The 20,688-nt window shown below is 38.7% G+C and overlaps 1 protein-coding gene across 1 annotated transcript in view; it reads left to right on the top strand.

Annotated features, from left to right (window-relative positions):
- The first annotated feature begins 1,314 nt into the window (after nucleotides 1–1,314).
- LOC121390183 overlaps nucleotides 1,315–20,688 on the top strand; it is a 39,042-nt gene continuing 19,668 nt past the window's right edge. The window contains exon 1 of the mRNA XM_041521932.1: nucleotides 1,315–1,518. The gene's annotated coding sequence lies outside the window, so the exon portion shown is untranslated. The remainder of the gene's footprint in view (nucleotides 1,519–20,688) is intronic.

The raw sequence follows: 20,688 nt of genomic DNA, 5'->3' as shown, positions 1-20,688 counted from the left end.
TGATTCAGATATTACTTATAGATTGTTTCAGAGCTTAAATATAGGATCATTCAGATGCTAGATAATTATAGATTGATCCATAGGTTACGTGTATATTGATTAAGAAGTTACATATAGATTGATCCAGAGGTTACATACAAATTGATCCAGAGGTTATACATAGATTGATCCAGAGGTTAGATATAAATTGATCCAGAGGTTACATATAGATTGATCCAGAGGTTATAATTAGATTGATTCAGAGGTTAAATATCGATTTATCCACAGGTTATGTATATATTGATTTGGAAGTGACATATATATTTGTTCAGGACCAAGCGTTACAGAGGGATTGATTCATATGTTATATAATTGATTATCCAGTTACATATTGGTTGATTCAGGTTGATTAAAATACACATGTTCATCCATGCATATCTAAATTGGCGAATCCCATCTATTATTCTAAAGCAATCGAGTAAAATGACTCCCAGTCGTTTTAAAATATTAATACATGTGTTCTGTTTGTTGACATGGCGTTATTACCAACTTAATTAAAGTCGATGCGCTGAGGTGATATACAATATCCCATACCATGCCATACCATGCCATACCATTCCATAGTTAATTGCTTCACGCTTTCTTTCTTATTTACAAATTTAATTGTAATCTTTGTGATTGATTGGGATACTCAAAAGACAGAAATAAGTAATAAAACATAAACAACAGCACAGCAACAATAACAAAACATCGTCAACAACAGAAACAAAACATCGTCAACAACAGCAACAAAACATCAAGAAAACATAATCAGCAGTAACAGCAATGTCTAAAAATAAACTGTTTATTCGTGTCAGCAATCACGACCTTGTTAAAACATCCCTTCGACTCCAGCATATGCAGAGATACGACTTAGAATACGATAACAGTCATTCAGATTAACTATTTTATTAACCGCCAAACCACCACCACCCACCAACCCCCCCCCCCCCCCAAAAAAAAAAAGAACAAAAAAGAAGAAGAGTATATACACACACTAGTATTTGAATGATTTGTGGTATCAATTTCTAAATTTTACAAAGTAGTTCTCTCCCTATTAGCCCCTCAACGGGACAACAAGCATATCAATGGGCAATGAACCTATCACGTATCATCTCACTCTCGTATTGTACGACGTTCAATAAAATGCGCCGACGGCCATAAGCGTAACTCGTGAAAAATTAGTCCCTCCACCACCGTCCGTTATTTCCATTGTAGGATATTGACCAATCAAAATAATTAATGGATTATTTATCCCTCGACCGGAAGTGTGACTACGTCTTTGACGACTGGCGTCAGAACACCTTTATAGGTAGGAGTGAGGCAGCGTGAGCGCTTTGATACAATTGGTCAGAGCGAAGTGAGGAACTGGTTTGCTTGACGCGTGTAGTCAGAAAAGAGTTGTTCCTTATTGGTTAATTCTGGGAAACAGTTTAGAGGCTTTCCAAGTCTTCACCGATTACAGGTATTCCAGAGAAGCGAGCGGAGGTAATTCTGAAGGTAGGAACATTATAGTGTCATTGTCTTTTAATACTTCATATTTGGCTATATTTCGAATTTGTGTTTAAATTCCGTAAATCTGTCAATTCCGTTTGTCTGTTTTTGAATTTCATTTTTAGCCTTTAAGTTTCACATTTGACTTTATGTACTATTTATCTCTGTAATTCAAATTTGTCTTAAATTTTGTTTGCCCTTTTATTCCAAAGTTTTGTATTTCATTTTTGCTTATATTGCAGTGCATACTGTGTTGCATTTGTCTTTATATATATTTTTTTCTTCAAATTCTGTTTTTATACTTCATTGACGTTTATATAGCATATTTTCTACATTGATTTTATTTATTGTTTTGTATTTTACATTTCAATATTTCATATTTGTCTTTATATTTGACATTTTTCTTAATACTTCTTTTTCTTTTACATTCATTTGTCTTTAAAGGGACATTCCTGAGTTTGCTACATTGTAAGATGTTTCCGACTAATAAAATATTTCTACGATTAAACTTACATATTAAATATATTTTCTTGTTTAGAATATCAGTGTCTGTATATTTAATGTGTTTCTGGTCGTCTTAATATTTGTAAGAAGCCCAAACTGAATTTTGTCTTCAATTAACTTCGTACGTACCGAAAAACATTATTTTAGGAAATAAGATGAAATTTAACCTTTTACAAATATTAGAACGACCAGAAACACGTTTAATACACAGCCACTATTATTTTATGCAGGGCAAAATATTTGATATATAATTACAATCGTTAAAAAGTCTCTGTTAATCGATAACATCTTAAAACGTGCAGCAAACTCAGGAATGTCCCTTTAAAATTCAAATTGCTCTATACATTTCGACTTTGTCTGTTTTTTTCATATTTCTCTATCTATTTTATACCTCTTATTAAAACTTTGTTGGAATATATAAAACCGACTTATTCGCTGTTGCCTGATATTGTGACATATATCATGGTTTGCCACCCAATAGCCGATGCAGTTTTCATGCGGGGTGTCGTTAAACATTTATTCTATTGTATTCTGATATTTAGAATACTGAATATGTAACAGAGCCAGAGAATCGTTAAGCTGTCATTCATTCATTCATTCATTCAATAGTACAATTAAGACGATCCATAACAAACCTTTCATGTCCATTAACACCACCAGCAGGCTCTTTGGTGGGCTGGTAGCTAAGTGGTTTACTTTATGTATATTGTTTAAAACAAATATTGTATTGAGAAAAAGAATGAAAAAAACCCGATTTTGTAATTTTTAGTAGTTGGACATGTTACACCAATCGATGCGAGTTTTATGGCTTCCCCCATGCGTTACTAACTAGGCTTTGGAAGTTTATGGACAAAAATGTAAAAGCTGGAATCCTTTATCACATTAGTCCAAACGTGGAAAATCCGACGTCATGCTGCACACATATTAAAAGAAATACCTCCGCACGGCAGCTTGATGACATGGTGTACAGAGATAACGAAAAGGAAACCTGTTGGGGCAAAATAGTCCGCTCTTGTAACAGAAGTAAAGTTTGTTTTATTTAACGACGCCACTAGAGCACATTGATTTTTTATCTTATCATCGGCTATTGGACGTCAAAAAATATGGTCATTCTGATACTTTTTTTTAGAGTAAACTCGCTGTCGCCACATAGGCTACTCTTTTACGACAGGCAGCAAGGGATCTTTTATTTGCGCTTCCCACAGGCAGGATAGCACAAACCATGGCCTTTGTTGAACCAGTTATGGATCACTGGTCGGTGCAAGTGGTTTACACCTACCCATTGAGCATTGCGGAGCACTCACTCTGGGTTTGGAGTCGGTATCTGGATAAAAAAAAATCCCATGCCTCGACTGGGATCCGAACCCAGTACCTACCAGCCTGTAGACCGATGGCCTAACCACGACGCCACCGAGGCCGGTCTTGTAAAAGATGCCAATGGCAGTGTTGTACAAACATCCAGGTTATGCTTAAGAATACTGTCGTGATCACCTTACCTGACTGAACTATATCTCTCTGATTCCGTGAATCTCTATCTAGTGTCTAGTGTCTAGTGTCTCGTCTACAAGAGGACAGCCATTCAGGAGCATATCCTTTAGCGGATAATACATCTTTTAGACCGCCACAACGAGGATCGCCTCTCTCTCTCTCTCTCTCTCTCTCTCTCTCTCTCTCTCTCTCTCTCTCTCTCTCTCTCTCTCTCTCTCTCTCTCTATCTATCTCTGTCTCTCTCTCTCCATCTCTATGTGTGTGTGTGTGTGTGTGTGTGTCTGTGTCTATCTCTGTCTCTCTCTCCATCTCTTTCCGTCTCTCTCTCCATCTCTCTCTCTGTGTCTGTCTGTCTCTCTCTGTCTCTCTCTCTCTCTGTCTGTGTGTGTGTGTCTCTGTCTCTCTATCTCTCTATGTGTGTGTGTGTGTGTGTGTGTGTGTGTGTGTCGCCATTAAGATTGCATAGTGTACATACTATTTGTGTTATTTCACTATTTTTTTTATACCAGCTTCAATATGTATAAGTTACATACACATTTCAATTATTTTCCTTTTTACAAAGTTTATTTTATTTAACAACACCACTAAAGCACATTGGTTTATTAATCATCGGCTATTGAATGTCAAGAGTCTTCACAGAAAACCCGTCATAACTACTGAGCTGTATTTCGCCTTTATTTCCTTTATATTACGTGATCGTACTGAGTTTGTCAGATACGCGTGTAATTTATATTCCTTTAGGATTCAGATAGACATCAGAAAATGTCTCGACGGTCCAATTTTACATAGTGTGTTCAAGCAGAAGGATTTGGGATGGACAATATGTCCTAGGCTAGACGGAGATTGTAAAGAGAAGGCGGTATAACACGGTTTATGACTTTTTGAAGACGAAACCGAAATAAACATCATTTGTCATATTAAAGCCAAAAGGAAATTTAAATTCAAGATCAATCGGCTCAACGGAAATTGAAATTGTGGAGAGTTTGATTTAAAGATTTATAATCTGAACGGCAAAATATATCGCGATGAAAATATCCTAGGTATAGTCAAGTTCTTCCTCTACTTTGCTTCAAAATGTGTGGGTGGTTTTCTTCGGTTTAATACAGTTTTCGCTACAATATTGCTTTAATATCTGTTTGTAGTTTTCTTCGGTTTGCATACAGCTTCTTAAAAAGCAAACTTTATTCTGGTTTTTATACAGGTTCCGCTATAACACATGTCCCTGTAGTAAACCCAAAATACGGCTTTAGGGTCTTGTTTATAGGTTACTTCAGTTTTTCTACAGGTTCCGCTATAACACATGTCCCTGTAGTAAACCCAAAATACGGCTTTAGGGTCTTGTTTGTAGGTTACTTCAGTTTTTATACAGGTTCCACTAAAAACAAATTTATCTATAGTGAACCAACAATAATGCTTTAAGATTTCTTTGTAGGTTTCCTCGGTTTTACAACAGGTTCCCCTAAAAGCAAATTTCCCTATAATATTGTTTTAATATCTGTATGTTTTTTCGGTTTTAATCCAGGTTCCACTAAAAGCAAATTTCCCTATAGTATTTCTTTAATATCTGTTTGTAGGTTTTTTCGGGTTTAATCCAGGTTCCACTAAAAGCACATTTCCCTATAGTATTGTTTTAATTTCTGTTTGTAGGTTTCTTCGGTTTTAAAACAGGTTCCACTAAAAGCAAATTTCCCCATAGTATTGTTTTAATATCTGTTTGTAGGTTTTTTCGGTTTTAATCCAGGTTCCACCAAAAGCAAATTTCCCTATAGTATTGTTTTAATATCTGTTTGTAGGTTTCTTCGGTTTTAAAACAGGTTCCACCAAAAGCAAATTTCCCTATAGTATTGTTTTAATATCTGTTTATAGTTTTTTTTCGGTTTTAAAACAGGTTCCAGCAAAAGCAAATTTCCCTATAGTATTGTTTTAATATCTGTTTATAGTTTTCTTCGGTTTTAAAACAGGTTCCACCAAAAGCAAATTTCCCTATAGTATTGTTTTAATATCTGTTTGTAGGTTTTTTTCGGTTTTAATGCAGGTTCCACCAAAAGCAAATTTCCCTATAGTATTGTTTTAATATCTGTTTGTAGGTTTCTTCGGTTTTAAAACAGGTTCCACTAAAAACAAATTAGTTATATTTGAACTCCAAGGTTTGTGTAAGGCAATGACACATAATTATACACGGCGTTATCCAGATGGGAACCACACCATGAGTCACATCCGCTGCTTTCTCCACAAACCATCTCATAGCTCAGACAGGATCAAGGAAATTGCCTTATTTTACCACCAAAAAAAAAGAGAGAAGAAATATGAAAGAATCGTGTTTTCGATGATGTCGAAGATTCCGGAGTTTTGGCTGTTAGCAAAACAAAAGAGTGAAGGCAGTGAAGGTTGTACGTGAGGATTCTAAACACGAAATGCTTCAGAAATCAGAGAGAATAAACAAAAAGTAGAGGCAATAAAGAGAGAGAGAGAGAGAGAGAGAGAGAGAGAGAGAGAGAGAGAGAGAGAGAGAGAGAGAGAGAGAGAGAGAGAGAGAGAGAGAGAGAGAGAGAGAGAGAGAGAGAGAAATAAAACTAGAGAGAGAGAGAGAGAGAGAGAGAGAGAGAGAGAGAGAGAGAGAGAGAGGAAATAAACAGAAAAAGAAAGAACTAGAGAGAAAGAGAGAGAGGGTAATAAAGAGAAAAACTAGAGACAAAAACAGAAAGACCGAAAAAGACAGAAAGAAAACGAAATATTATAAGGAAAGATAAGGAAAGAAATACATTAGCAGTCAAACCTCACTCTGAGTGGTTGGGCTGAGGCACCGGGACGCGACCCCACTACATACAGAGACTGAGAGGTCAGTACCTTTATACTGTGCGCTTTCCTAATCAGCTGACATAACCGACAATGCCTTTAGGTTCACCAGATAAATCAGTACTTCTGCGCACCCGTTATTGCTTACTACACATAGTACATACCAGCTTAACACTGCTAGATGTGGACGATTGTTTTTCTTTTGTTTTTTCTCTCACCGGATTAGCTTTGTTATCATCGTCTGTGTCTCCATGACCCCCAGTATCAATACAATTATTTAATATATATGAACAATCTCGAATTTCGTCTTTTGTTGTTAATCATCGATGCTGGGGGAAAAAACAGCCCCTGGGAAGGCTAAGCCTTAATCGCGGACACGTTCTGTAGTCGATATATCTCCATGTTTCTTGGAATAGAGAAACGATGTCCTCAGTAGTGTGTCGCGCAAAGAACTCAGATAGCTGAATGAATATTGATACCTGTTGATGCCAAAGTCAAATATCAACTCCTGATCCATTGTCGTACTGCTTATCAATTCCTGTCTCAGCCAATTACTTATGCCTATCCTCAGTCTTGGAGCAAAGGCTATTGACAACAGCTATCGTATGTCCTGTGTCCTTGTATCATATCGGTGGGAAAGTGCATATAAAAGATTCCTTGCTGCATTAGGAAAAATGTAGCGGGTTTCCCCTTATGACGTGTCATTTTTTTTCCAAATGTTTGACATCCAATAGCCGATGATTAATTAATCAATCAATGTGCTCTGGTGGTGTCGTTAAACAAAACAAACTTTAACTTTTCTGTTTCAATGTATCTTGTTGTTTCCAGATGAATTCTGCCTTGCGCGGTCGATCTAGGATCGATTCCCGTCGGTGGGCACATTGGTCTATTTTTCATTCTAGCCAGTGCACCAAGCCTGGTATATATATATATATATATATATATATATATATGTGTGGTGTGTGTGTGTGTGTGTGTGTGTGTGTGCTATCTTGTCTGTAGGATGGTGCATATAAAGATCCTTTGCTATTACTGAAAAACAAAGTAGCGGTTTTCCTCTCTAAGACTGTATGTAAAAATTACCAAATGTTTGAAACACAATTGCCGATGATTAATAAAATCAATATGCTCTAGTGGTGTTGTTAATAACCCTTTCCACGATGTACGATTTATTTTACAGCTGGCATACATAAGCATTACAAACGTTCCACAAAGCAACCTTACGGTAGTTGTAAGTACCACTATAACGATTAAAATCTTCTGTGTGAAGAATTTAAATAATATGCTGGTTATTGACTATTCGGAACATCTCTGATGTATTCGTTGGTATCGGACATCCACGAAGTTACTTGACTAGTTTATTTACGAAGCAATAATTGACAAATACATAATATATGAGAGTTACCTCCCATATTTTCGTGTGAAAGTTGTAAGGCTTAAATCGTTTTTTTACTCGAGTTTGGGCTATAATATAAAAAAGAAAAATGTTTTAGTTTATAAATATTATAATATAGTATCTTTTAGATTGGCGTTTCCAAAAATTAAATATGTGCCCTTACCCCCATGTTAAAGGAACATTCCTGAGTTTGCTGCATTGTAAGATGTTTCCGAAAAATAAAACATTTCTACGAGCAGCGTATCAACAATAAAAAGCGTGGCACATTTAATCTACCTTATTGAAAATAAGAGGTCACATACCATTTAAGAAATTTGATGAATATACTTATTAGCAACATCCATTTCAGTGTCTGTATATTCAATGTGTTTCTGGTCGTCTTAATATTTGTAAGAAGCCCAAACTGGATTTTGTCTTCAAATAATTTCGTACATACGAAAAAACCCTCAATATTTTAGGAAATGAAATGAAATTTAACCTAGTACAAATAGTAGAACGATCAGAATCACGTTTAATATACAGCCACTAATATTTTATGCAGAAAAATATATTTGATATGTAATTACAATCGTTAAAAAGTTTCTGTTAGTCGATAACATCTTAAACATTGCAGCAAACTCAGGAATGTCCCTTTAAGTAACTTCTGTCCCGGGTCGGACACTGGCCTTGCCAGATACCGGACCCGGGATGGACCTGCCTGAAACACTAATGACGTAGGAGAATGTAAAATTTGTTCACGCTCACTCGAGTTTCAGAAAAGGTATTGGGCCGGATTTACGAAGCCTGTTTTTTTTTTCTTAAACGCAGGTGTTTAAGCATTGTAAATGTACGTAGTTACACGCGTGTAGGTCTAAAACAGGTGTTTAAGCTTTGTAAATGTACGTAGTTACACGCGTGTTGGTCTAAAACGGGCGTTTAAGCATTGTAAATGTACGTAGTTACACGCGTGTAGGTCTAAAACGGGCGTTTAAGCATTGTAAATGTACGTACTTACACGCGTGTAGGTCTAAAACGGGCGTTTAAGCATTGTAAATGTACGTAGTTACACGCGTGTAGGTCTAAAACAGGTGTTGTAAATTCGGCCCATTCTGTGCATATTAGACCCCTTTATACACAAATGAGTTTGTACACTTATTAGAAAATAATCAAATCATCATCTAATTGCCATTTGCCATCAGCTTTAATGGCTTTACAACTGCCTCGTACCAATTGTAAATGTTCACCGTTGTTTACGGCGACAGTTGTTAGCTACGCCGTGTCGTGGGACAGGCTTTGCGATCGTAGGAAAAAAATTACGATCGCGATAGTAGATATTTACGACGACAAGATCGTTTTGTAGAACGAGTGCCTAGTGTTTGCCTGGATGTCCCTTCGAATCTGAACGACAAAACCGTAATACATGATTAAGGTCGTATCTCTGCACAATGCTCGTTCGAACCAGTGCGCCACAACTGGTCAAAGGTCGCGGTATGATGTTTTCCTGTGAAACATGCATACAAAAGATCGCTTGCTGCATCAGTAAAACGTAGCGGGACACGTCAGAAGTACCAAAGGTTTGACATCCAATAGCCGATGATTAATTAATCAATGTGCTCTAGTGGTGTCGTTAAACAAAACAAACTTTAGCGCTGCACATTGCAGAGTCGAATGGGTATTTGGGAAAATAGTGGGTGATTCTATGAATCTCTATCTAGTGTCTTGAGTATGGGAGGACAGCCACTCCCGAGGAGATTCCTTACTAAAGATTTCACCCCTCTTGCACTGTTGCAAAGAGGACTGCCACTCTAGACTAGTTTACTAAATGAAAACTAGCAACAGACAAAGATTATTAGAATAAGTACAGCTGTGATGCCATGCACTCATGAATCAGTGTCATAACAATGGTAATATCAGGTGTTCACGAAAGTTGAGCATATCCTGCCCCACCGGTGGAAGACCTCTTTTAATTCCTTCTTGCCGTGGGAGTGCCTCCTAGTGGGTAAGTGCAATTAAACTATCCCTTGCTACTTGTGGACAAAAATAGCTGATTTCCTTTGAAAACGATGTGTCAGACTTTTTGTATGTTTGACATCGAGTGTCAGTACAGTGTGCTCTTGTAGTGTCGCTAAGCATTACAAATGTTTAACTGAAAATATAATTAAATGCGTCTTGAATGTTGAAACTTTTAAATTTTATTTTGTTTCTGTAATAAAATTTCTAACCCTCTTCAATGGATAAAATTAATTTAGTTTTTCTCGTTCCAACCAGTGTTCACGATTGCTATTTCGATGGTCGTGGAATGTACTGTTCTGTCTGTTTGAGAGTTAATGTAACAAACCACTTATATAATTACAGGCAATCAGTCAAAGGAACTTATATGGGAGCAGGGAGTTTTTCATCTTTTTGTACTCTAGGATTGCGTTTAGCCAGACCCAGTAGGAAAACGTTCGCTAGTCTTAAGCGCTTCGCGTTAACCTAATAACCAAATCGGGGATCATTAAAATAGTTCGCGAACGTTATCGTTACTCGCGGTTGCTGAACACGGGACAGGAATCAACTAGTTCGCGAACGTCAGGGTTAATATCAAAATTATCTTGTATTTTAGACACATGATAACAGACATTCCTGGCATTTTGTGGACAGAGCCAACAGCTGCATGTTATTACATGCTGGTAGCATGTCTACTTATACCAGTACATGTTGTATTTCCGGGTGTCGTTTTTCGACAGCTGGCCTCAGATTACAGTTATCTTCCCATTTGGTTGTCCGGAAATTTGTCCGCGCAAGTAGTCTGCTGTTTCACTGTGATTATTCCAGGTCAGACAGCTTTGAAGTGGCAACTATCTGACTGAAGTTGACACGGAGAGCATGTGTAACTTGTTGACACTGAAGACTTGTTTGTGGTAATTCTGGCCCATGCAAAAGTAATGTTTTTTGTGTAAAATGGGTGTACTCCGGCCAGGTATAGTGGGTGTGTTTGTTTAAACCAATATCCTGGGAGAAGGAGCTGGACAACAGGGGTTGTCCTTTTCAGGGTATGTTTCCCCTAGGCAGGCAAAGGTACATACCAAAATCCATGGGCCTGCTGATATTAATAAAAATGTTATAGCCACTAAGGCTATATAGAAACATATAGCGTAATTAATTGTGGTCTGTGGCCTGCTGATGTCGCATGTAACACTTCCGGAATACAATCACAGACGTTTTTGGCCAAACAAAACACGCATATTGATGAATTGGTTCCAATAGACCACATCCATTCATATTGCCGATAATGTTTACGTTTGCTAATACAAATCATATAAGCAGCGTATCAACAATAAAAAGCGTGGCACATTTAATCTACCTTATTGAAAATAAGAGGTCGCATACCATTTAAGAAATTTGATGAATATACTTATCAGCAACATTCCTTTTTTTCTGAAGATCGCATTTCCATTTTGGGTGTACATTGCACAGGTTGCAACCTCTGGTGTATATTGCAAAACAACTGTACAACAAATAAAAGTGTATTTATTTATTGCTAATGATAATAGCATTTGCATAAATAACCAATGTCACATATTAAAACTTTATGGAGACCAGGAATCCCCCCGTGTCACTGTGAGATTCATCCTAGCAGCAAACATCTCCCTGTGATATCCTGACTAGAAGGAACAAAAAGAAGAAGAAAGACTACAAAAAATAGACGCTGATTTTTTTTCACTCCGTAAATATTTGCACCTCGAACTTTGACACAAAACTTTCCCCTTTGATACAGTGCAACCTAAATAGCAATCGTATTCTTGTTATGCATGCTGTATTTCCGTGGATGTTCCGTTGTCGTTAGCTAAAGTAAATGAATCACATCCGGATGAACACATTAGGCATTCTGGTCATACTTTATGTCAGGAGAATAATAGCCAGATCTATAAATATTATTAACAATAGACACGATATTACATAATTTTAATATAAACATTTTTTTGCCACCAAAACGGTAATGGCGTCTGATGCATGCAAAACTTGGTCATCCTCCAACACTGGGCAAAATTTAGCTCAGTCGGTAAAGCGCTCGTATGGGTGTTTGCGTCGTAGGATCGCACCATCTCAGTAGACTCATTCTTTAATTGCGTTTTCCCATCCCAACCAGTGCGTCAAGGATGTTATATCAAAGGTCGTGGTATGTTCTGTCATGTCTGTGGGGAACGTATGTAATAGATCCCTTGCTGCTAATGGAAAAATGTTGCGGATTTTCACTACGACTCCGAGTCAAAAGTTACCAAATGTTTGACACCCAATAGGCGATGATTAATAAATCAATGTGCTCTAGAAGTGGCGTTAAACAAAACGAAACTTATATAGAATATGACTCAAAAAGTCCACCCGAAACCCTATACATTTTTGTCCTCAAATGCTGTAGACTGTGCCCACCCACTCCACCACCCGGCCTGCGGATCCTACGGACCTGTACTGCATCCCTTCGCCACCCACCCCTATTCAGTTATTTTAGAGTAGGTACGACCCTATAATAAGATGTGGTTATATCCTTAGTTGTCTGGCCCATTTGTCGTGTCATCAAGTGTAATACAGAAGAATGCAATTATGGCGCTAAAACCAGGGAATTGTTTTCTATTAAAAGTGTGGCTTGAGATCTTTTCCCCAGCAGACAGAAGCCACAAACAATACATTTGTATTTGTTATGCCGTCTTAAACCAGAGCGATTCGCGGAGCTTGCTTTATCGACGATGCTGTACATTTAGACTCATTTTGACACATTTATTCGAGATATCACGAACAAGGTCGTGATTGGGATGTGTGTTTCGCGATAAATTTAAACCGTTGATTTAACTGGGAACGACTGGACGTAGCCCAGTGGTAAAGCGCTTGCCTGATGCGCGGTAGATCTGGGATCGATCCCCGTCGGTGGGCCCATCGGGCTATTTTTTGCTCCAGCCAGTGCACCACGACTGATTTATCAAAGGCCATGGTATGTGCTATCCTGTCTGTAGTATGGTGCATATAACAAACGCCTTGCTGCTAATGGAAAACGGTAGCGGATTTCCACTGTAACACTGTAAGTAAAAATTACCAAATGGCCGATGATTAATAAATCAATGTGCTCTAGTGGTGTCGTTAAACAAACCAAACTTTAACTTTTCTTTTACCGGGAAACACACAGATGCTGCGTTCAGTGACAGAGAGCCACGCTGACGTTCGCGTACGCTTTGATTGGTTTCCGATAGTGACGTTACAATTATCAATTATAATCGAAAATTGATCGGTTTGGCTCTAGCGGTGAGATGCTAGATTATTTATAAAAATCTTAATTGATTGTGTGGGAAAATGTTAACTGTAATTGTTCCGGCTGTTTAAGTGATGGAATTGATGTAAATATTTTGGGATTGGTGTGTGTGTGTGTGTTTTCATTTATACATAAAGAAAAAAAAAATGAAATCGTTATTAAAGGTAAAATTAGCAGTTTGTAAGTTATCTCCCAGTGAACACGATAACAGGTGCTTTGTTTTTATAATTCAAATCCTTCTTATCAATACTATAATAGGCAAGGCAGTTTTAACAGTTTCCCATCGTTCTGACCGCTTATCCACTTTTGATTTGTACTGCCGACTGCCTTATTTAGTCTTACCCGGTACCGCATTTCGTAATGATCGTTTTGCGTTCATGTCCCGTCGAGTGCTGTACACACATCGTACAAATATTGCATACAAATATGAATTCTATAAACACAAACGTAACGGAAGCCGCAATCTTCATAAACGTACGCGACAGGGGGAAGGGTGAGTAAAACCTCAAATTAGAGCAAACATGTTATAAATATTCGGGCAAAATATGCTAACCTGAGACCTTTTTACAAAGTATTTCCATCATTCTTCCTTCAAAATTAGTTGAAATCCATGTAAAAATGCGTTGTTGATTCGTTTGCAACCCTATATTTGGAAGTAATGCTAATATGAAAAACATTTTGTTATCCTTTTTCGGGCAATTTCGTTTAATTCGGACAAGAGCCAGCCTCTCCCCCCTATAAAAATGAGAGTCCGTACACCTTAGAAGTTGCTTACGGCTAACTTAGAAGTTGCTTACGGCTAGCTTAGAAGTTGCTTACGGCTAGCTTAGAAGTTGCTTACGGCTAGCTTAGAAGTTGCTGTCTACACGTTGGTGATATAATTTGGGTGAAAGCCCAGTATAATGCCAGAACACCCCCATCTAAACGTTCCAGTGCTAAGCATGTATACTCTTCAAAAACAGTAGGGGAACCTGAAATATTAATGTTAATATCAACTATTAGACCGAACATACGTTTAGACCACAGACATCCTAGTAAAGAACGTTCAGGTCTGTTTATCAACACACCGAAACACATTCCATAGTTTGCACGTGCATCACGCAATTACCCCGTACACGTGCGTGGGGTGTCATTCTCGATTTTGAAAATTTCCAGGAAGGTTCATTAATTACTGTGGAACATTATTTCTGTCAATCTTTTTCATTCTATTGATCATACAGTTGTTATTGTTTTATTTTTAGGTCATTTTTATTGTTTGAATTTGCGATTTACTGATAAAAAATACGTCAACTTTCAAATTCCACTTCTAACCCCAATCGTCCTTCAAGATCTTTGGTGGTCATAAACCCTACTGTAATACTGCACTACCGGTTGTGATGTTTGCCCATTTAATTCACTATTATCATATAACCATTCCCCACAGCTAATATACCTTACAATTTTGGCTATTGTAAATTCCTATTAGAGTTACCTTACTTTTTTAAAGAGTATATATAACATCTAGTATTCACACAATTCTAACCGATTGTGTAATCAAAAGTTGACCGGTTAGTGCAAACCGATTATCACAGATTATCGATGGTGATATTCCCTCCGAATCCCAACACTAGTTTTTGATGTGGTCGTTCGAATTAAGGTCATTGGTGTAGCAAATGCTTTTCCTGATTTTCATCTTCAGAAAGTGGGACTTTTAAAAATAAAAATCACCCGATATATACGCATATAGACATCATCAGCAATGTCGGTTTGTAAGAAGATATTTTCAAAGTCCATTACCTTGCTCAAGGGTGAACAACAATGCAAAGACTATCTCTGGATGTTAAAAGTGCGTATTAATTGCTTATTTTCCTCTTGAAAATAGTCCTTCAACAACGTAATTAACTCGTATATTCAGTGGTTAGCACGTCTGAGAAAAACAACGAACAATTGTTTTGTAGCCTCTTGTTGTCTAAAGATGTTTGGCTTTCGGAAGTCTTATGGTCAGACGGGCGGGTCGTAGCCCAGTGGTAAAGTGCACGCTTGATGTGCGGTCAGTCTGGGATCGATCATCACCGTCGGTGGGCTATTTCTGGTTCCAGCCAGTGCACCACGATTGGTATATCAAAGGCCGTGGTATGTACTATTCTGTCTGTGGGATGGTGCATATAAAAGATCCCTTGCTACTAATGGAAAAATGTAGCGGGTTTCTTCTCTAAGACTACATATCAAAATTACCATATGTGTGACATCCAGTAGCCGGTGATTAATAAATTAATGTGCTCTAGTGGTGTCGTCAAACAAAACAAACTTTATCTTTCTTATGGCTCGACATTCGATCAGTCTGATATAGGATGAAACAGAACAGTCCCGAGTGTGTCGCTATTGTTTTCGGCCAATAAAATATCATTACATCATTAAAATTACATTTTACTTAAATTTTCGTGCTGAATATCTCTGTAACAAAAAAGGGAACAAACTGAAGTCTTGCTAGGGCTAAAACCTCAGGAGAGTCCCTTTAAAACTTTATTTAAAAAAAACAGTTTCAATGTTTGCACATTGTAAAAAAAAAATTCTGTCCCCTTCTCCCTCAGTCTACACAGTCTTCTTGTTATGCATATTTCGTTAACTCAGCTTCCCCCCCCCCCCCCCCCCCCCCACCACACTCATCCTCTTCGAAAGGTTTATTTATTAGCCAATCAATAGCTTAATTTGTTTTAAACCAAAGATTTCGGTTTGCAGTTCGTGTCTAGTAAGTTTGAGCTGGTTAATTCTAACAAACTGGACAGTATGTTATCAATTAGGGGACGATCGGGTAAACAGGGAGAAACATAAGATGGTTAATTAACCGACTTGCGGGGAGACGCAATCAAGTTACGATCGTCTGCTATCTTGCGTCAAAATTGAGAATCGAAAGCGAAAGGTTATAGTTATTGCCGAGTCGGACTGGATATTCGGACTAGGGTGCATACTGGCTGAGGACTGGAATCGTTAGGCGATGCCGGTCTTTTGATGGTCTGGTGGTTAACGCCATTGGATTTAAGGCTGCTAGGTACTGGGTTCTCACGATTGTAACCGGCCTCGATGGCGTCGTGGTTAGGCCATCTGCCTACAGGCTGGTAGGTACTGGGTTCAGATCCCAGTCGAGGCATGTTTTGTTTTCTTAATCCAGATACCGACTCCAAGCACCGAGTGAGTGCTCCGCAAGGCTCAATGGGTATGTGTAAACCACTTGCACCGACCAGTGATCCATAACTGGTTCAACAAAGGCCATGGTTTGTGCTATCCTGCCTGTGGGAAGCGCAAATAAAAGATCCCTTGCTATATGTCGTAAAAGAGTAGCCTATGTGGCGACAGCGGGTTTCCTCTAAAAAAAACCCATTTCAGAATGACCATATGTTTGACGTCCAATAACCGATGATAAAATCAATGTGCTCTAGTGGCGTCGTTAAATAAAACAAACTTTACTTTACTCACGATTGTAATGACTCCCACAAAAAGCGAGTTTAATGGCTCAGTGGGTAAGGCCACAATATTGACTTCTCTCTCACTAACTCACTGTCCTGGACAGATAGTCCAGATAGCTGTGATGTGTACCCAGTGCCCAGTAAAGCGTGCTTGAACCTTAGTTGGATATAAACACAAAAATCACTATAAATGAATGAATGGATGAATGAGTATTCAGACTAGGGTGCATATTGACTGGGGACTCGGATCGTTAGGCATTGCCGTTGGTCTGGTTGTTTAAGCCATCGAACTTAAGGCTGCTAGGTACTGGGTTCGCGCCCCGGTATCGGCTCCCACCCAAAGCGAGTTTAACGACTCAGTGTATATGTGTAAGGCTACTACACCGACTTCTCCTCTCTCACTAACCACTAATACACTTCTCCTGGACAGATATTCCAGATAGCTGTGATGTGTACTGATGAAAGCAATACACGTCCTCTACTGGGTCTAACTAATTTTCACATCTCCTAAGTTCAAGGGCAACAACTCTATCAAAAATGGGAAAATCTTCATGAAAGCCAAACCTGATCTGTAAATCTACATGATATAGCTATACACAAACTTTCACCACACCTTGAGGCATTGCGAAAAGTCCGCAAAATTATATGAGGGACAGACATACAGAGGAACTGACAAATAGACGGGAAAAGAGGCACTTGAATATGTTTAATTTAGGGGGTGGACGAGTCCCCTTGTCCACCTCCACCTCCTTTGGACCCGCCTCTGTATTAGACGTCAGTCTTGCACTCTTTACCCCAGAGCTAACATTCGGCTTGCTGACTCAGTGTTCCCAATAGTCGCTCAGCAGACGACTTTTGTGTCATGTCTCCTCTACTTGAACTTGGTACACGTCCGCCAATCTGCAAACACGCGAAGAAAACTTGTCATTTAAACAGCGCTCCATGAAAAGGAGGAAAATCTTCATTTCGTCTCACGTCTGGCTTCAATCTCTTAGACCCAATCTTTTAGATTTCTCCCCCCTCTCTCTCTTCATTTACTTCGTCACTAATGCATATTATTTATTACTGGTAAATTGACAGTCGGAAGGGAATTGATGGCAATCAAATTGATAGTTTTAGTTTTCTTAAAAATCGCCGATAATTACTTTTACGATGGATGTCAATGGTTTTAGGCACAGCCACAGTTATGACAGGAAATTTCTTCCATGTGAATAGACAGCGTATAAAATCGGCTCCATTAAAATGTTTGCCATTCAGCAAAAGTTGTCGATTTTGATGTCAGTTGGAGATTAATGCTTGTCTGGTGATGAGAGACAAACGCGCTTGTAGCTGGTGCGCCATGTCTTGAGGGGGGAATATGGGTATAATATGCCGCATGTTGAGTTCGGAGATCACAGGCTGTCGGAAATTAGTACCAGAGATAAATGTACGTGACAGGAAACAAAATAAATTGATATTTGATGGCATTTCTCTCTCTCTCTCTCTCTCTCTCTCTCTCTCTCTCTCTCTCTCTCTCTCTCTCTCTCTCTCTCTCTCGCTCTGTATGTCTGTCTGTTTTCTCTCTCCATCTTTTATACTGTCTTTCCTCCTCTCTCGGAGTCTCTGTGTGTCTGTGTGTCTGTCTGTGTGTCTGTGTGTCTGTCTCTCTCTCTCTCTCTCTCTCTCTCTCTCTCTCTCTCTCTCTCTCTCTCTCTCTCTCTCTCTCTCTCATAAGAAGGATATTTTATACTTAGATACGGCACATGAACAACAACAGCCCCCACTTTTTTTCATTTTTGCCTTCTTGTTTTCCTGTTCATCAATTCTTTTTGTCATTCAACAAGGCGAAGACATTTCATTACACCACGTGTTGAGTCCAAAAGTCGTCATTTATTGTTATTTTTTGTTGTTCTTACTGCTAATTTGAAAATCTCACATTGCAATCCGTCACAGCCAAAGTACTTTGTTTTCAACCAAAACCTTGTTTCGTTTGACAAGTCTATTGACAAAACGCGGGCTATTCAATCGTTCAACTGTTAATTCGAGTGAAAAAAAGTTGGGAAACCTTTTAAATTAAACATGCTGTTACTCGTTAAAGAGGGTGATGAAAGGTCTGTAGGAAAAAAAAAGATATTAAAATAAAGTTCGTGACAACTGTCATCGGGCACGGTGGCATAATAATTAAACTGTCGACCTTAATACTAGCAGGTTCATGGTTCGCATCTCTGTACCGGTGCAAACCACAAGGAATTTAAAGTCGCAGACCCTAGTTTCAACCCGTGAAAATGGACACCAAGTTTGATTAATCTACAAACCTGTAACACATCTGGATAAAGTTAGTGAAACTACTGTCTATGACGCTCAATAACTACTACTTCACAGTTTTTAGAATTATGAAAAAAATGTATATCGGGGTATTACATACGACAGGATGATGACCAGATACACTTCGGAAAGAAAGAAAGAAAGAAATGTTTTATTTAACGACGCACTCAACACATTTTATTTACGGTTATATGGCGTCAGACATATGGTTAAGGACCATACAGATGTTGAGAGGAAACCCGCTGTCGCCACTACATGGGCTACTCTTTCCGATTAGCAGCAAGGGATCTTTTATTTGCGCTTCCCACAGGCAGGATAGCACAAACCATGGCCTTTGTTGAACCAGTTATGGATCACTGGTCGGTGCAAGTGGTTTACACCTACCCATTGAGCCTTGCGGAGCACTCACTCAGGGTTTGGAGTCGGTATCTGGATTAAAAATCCCATGCCTCGACTGGGATCCGAACCCAGTACCTACCAGCCTGTAGACCGATGACCTAACCATGACGCCACTGATGCCGGTAGATACACTTCGGATGTACGAAAATAGATAATCTAAATCATATAATGTAAGTAACTTCAAAGTTAAATGATAAAAAACGGCTCTAGTAGTGAAAACTACGTCGTAGTATTTAAAACCTAGGGTATGTCACTTCAAAGCTAAATGAGATGTGATGCCACTACACTGACTTCTCTCTCACTCATCTTTAAACCAGGCGTTGAAAACTACACTGACTTCTCTCTCACTCATCTTTAAACCAGGCGTTGAAAACTACACTGACTTCTCTCTCACTCATCTTTAAACCAGGCGTTGAAAACTACACTGACTTCTCTCTCACTCATCTCTAAACCAGGCGTTGAAAACTACACTGACTTCTCTCTCACTCATCTTTAAACCAGGCGTTCAAAACTACACTGACTTCTCTCTCACTCATCTTTAAACCAGGCGTTGAAAACTACACTGACTTCTCTCCAGTACATGCCACGGAAAATGTGCATGGACCTTGACGATATATACACAATTTTAGCTTGTTTTGTGTGACGACATCACAAGAGCACATTGATTTATTTTTCTTCGACTATTGGATGTCAAATATTTGGTGATTTTGACATATAGTCTCAAAGAGGAAACCCGCTGCAGTTTTCCATTAGGTCAGGTTATAGGGTTTTACGTGCACATTCAGAGAAATCTGCAGCAGCGTACGCTTGTCATGGGCACAGATGCCGGCCTTTGCCGGCTCCTCTGTCCAGGACAGGATGATGGTGCCTCTCGTACTAGGTAAGTTCCATTAGTAGCAAGACATACTTTATATGCAAGAAAAACCCCAACAACAACAACAAAAAACAACAAAAAAACAACAACAGCAACCCCAAAACAACAACGGCAACAAAGAAAACTCAAACAATGCGAACACCAGGACTGCGTTCAGCCAGACCGAGCAGAAAAGCGTCCGCTAGACTGGTTTATGCGCTTCACATTAAATCAAATGGCCACGTCGGGAACCAATCAAATAGTTCGCGAACGTTAGCGAAACGTTTGATGGCTGAACTTGGGGCTGGTATCATCCCATTTTTGACAGTGATTCATGAGTATATGTCATCGCAACTGTATGTATTCCAATTAGATCTGTCCGGTGGTAGTTTTGATTTAGTAAACTAGTCTGGGAGTGGCAGTTCTGTTTGTAGCGGTGCAAGAGGGGTGCAAGAGGGTTGTAATCTTCAGTAAAGAATCTCCTCGGTAGTCACTGCCCTGCGGTAGACGAGACACTAGATTCATGCACTTAACCACTATTTTTGTCAAATGCCCATTCGAGATATGGCCTTGGTCACATATCACGGTTTTGACATTCAGAGTTGATAAACCAGTTATGTAGTAGTTAAAAAGACGGGATCAACCAAACGATACTTACAACACTTGGCACCTCAGAAATGCTATTTGTTACTGATTTATGTATTTAATACGGATTTTAGTAAGACCCTGA

The sequence above is a fragment of the Gigantopelta aegis genome, chromosome 15, assembly GCF_016097555.1.
Source record: "Gigantopelta aegis isolate Gae_Host chromosome 15, Gae_host_genome, whole genome shotgun sequence".
Classification (NCBI taxonomy): Eukaryota; Metazoa; Mollusca; class Gastropoda; order Neomphalida; family Peltospiridae; genus Gigantopelta; species Gigantopelta aegis.
The sequence above is the reverse complement of the archived record's forward strand: the minus strand, read 5'-3'. Positions and strand labels throughout refer to the sequence as shown.